The following is a 2,100-nucleotide window of genomic DNA, read 5'->3' as shown; positions in this document are numbered from 1 at the left end:
GAACTTTAATTTCTTTGTTTTCATTGCTTTCAATTTCATTTACACTTGTCTTGGATCTTGGGTTGGAGAATTGAAGAAATTTTGTTTCAATCTCATCCTTGGATCTCTCTGTTATTTACTGCTTCATTGAATTTCATTTCCGATTACTTGCTTCTCATCTAATTTCTTTGCAATTTACAATTTCCTTGCAATTGTTCTTGTTGGATCTAGGAAGGCATTGAGATCTAGACTTGGTTTTCTAGTCTCTGGGTCCTGAGAACTGAATTTCTCATTTCACTTCTCTGTTTACTGCCTTCTACGTTCATTTACTTTTCTGCTTCATATCCGGTTCAATCCCAATTCCCTTTCCCTCTTCTGTTTGATGCAATTTAATTTTTCCTAACCACTAAACTAAAATTTCTCAATCCTTCAATCCCTGTGGGATCGACCTCACTCCCGTGAGTTTTTATTACTTGATACGACCCGGTACACTTGCCGGTTAGATTTATGTGTTTTGGGAGAGATTTATTTTTCCTCCAAAATACTCATCAAGTTTTTGGTGCCGTTGCCGGGGATTGATTAGATTGACAATGATTAAGTGAGGTGGTGATCTAGATCAAGCACTTTTCCTTTAATATTGATTAACCCACTAACTGTTTGATTTTTTGCTTAAACTAACTAACACTTCAATCTGGCAGTAAATTGAAGTGTCACTGGTTTTGTGCATTTCTCATGCTCTGCTTGTATGTCAGGTACAAGAAGAACCATACCCAATTTTCATGAACAAGACGAAAGAACTCTCAGGAGGTTGATGACAAGTCATCTTAGCCTATTTTAGCTAGTCTTTTTCTTTTGTTTTCATTAGAATTATGCACTTTCTTAAGCCACAAGCAAGCTAATTGAGTAGATTTTCATGTTTCCCTTGATTGAACCAACCATATATGAATTCATGCCATTTCATGAGGTTTTAGGGTATATTTGTTGCATATTATGAAAGATTGAATATCTCATGATTTTGAGCATAGCTTTGATGAGTTTGGTTGATTCATGATAGGTGAAGGAAGCTTGGAAAAAGGTTGAAGCAAAGAGGAATGGCTACGAGTGAAGAGAGGACAATGGAATAAGTGAAATTGAACCGGGAGGCATGAAGTTAGCCCCAACGTTAGCTCCCTAACTTGGGAGCTAACGTTGGGCATGAAAATCACTCCCTGGGCTCCCCACGTTTGAGCCAACGTTAGCCCCCTAACTTGGAGGCTAACGTTGGCACATGACATTGCAAGGAAGAGGCCAACGTTTGCGCCAACGTTAGCCCCCTAACTTGGAGGCTAACGTTGGCACATGAATCACAAAGGAGGAAGGCCAACGTTTGCGCCAACGTTAGCCCCCTAACTTGGAGGCTAACGTTGGCGCCACTAGCACTAAGCATTGCCAACGTTAGGGTCAAAGTTAGACCCCTAACGTTGGCACCAACGTCCAAACCAGAAGGATGTGGGTTGCTGCTATGAAAAGTTGGGGTCAAAGTTAGACCCCTAACTTTGGCCCTAACGTTGGGACCAACTATGGCTAACTTCAAAACCGGTTCAATTGGTTCACTTCGGTTCTTCTTCAAACTTCAAGAGCAATCAACCAAGGCCTCTTTCAACCCAATTCCACCAAGAACAAAGGCCCAACTCAAGGCTTGAAGATCATTTTGGAAAGTGTATAAATAGGATAGAATTCAAGTTTTCGGGGAGCTTTCCTTGGAGAATTTTCATAATAGTTTTCGGAGAGCTTTTGAACTTTAATTTCTTTGCTTTCATTGCTTTCAATTTCATTTTACATTTGTCTTGGATCTTGGATTGGAGAATTGAAGAAATTCTGTTTCAATCTCAATCTTGGATCTCTCTGTTTCTTTACTGTTAGTTGAATTTCATTTCCGGTTCATTGTTCTTCATCTCTTTTCTTTGCAATTTAAAATTTCCTTGCTATTGTTCTTGTTGGATCTAGGAAGGCATTGAGATCTAGACTTGGTTTTCTAGTCTCTGGGTCCTGAGATCTGAATTTCTCATTTTAATTCCCTGTTTATTGCTTTTTCTGGTTATTTTACTTTATTGCTTCAAGATCCGGTTCAATCCCAATTCC

This window comes from Arachis ipaensis, chromosome B09 (assembly GCF_000816755.2).
Source record: "Arachis ipaensis cultivar K30076 chromosome B09, Araip1.1, whole genome shotgun sequence".
NCBI lineage: Eukaryota > Viridiplantae > Streptophyta > Magnoliopsida > Fabales > Fabaceae > Arachis > Arachis ipaensis.
This window is presented reverse-complemented; position numbering follows the sequence as displayed.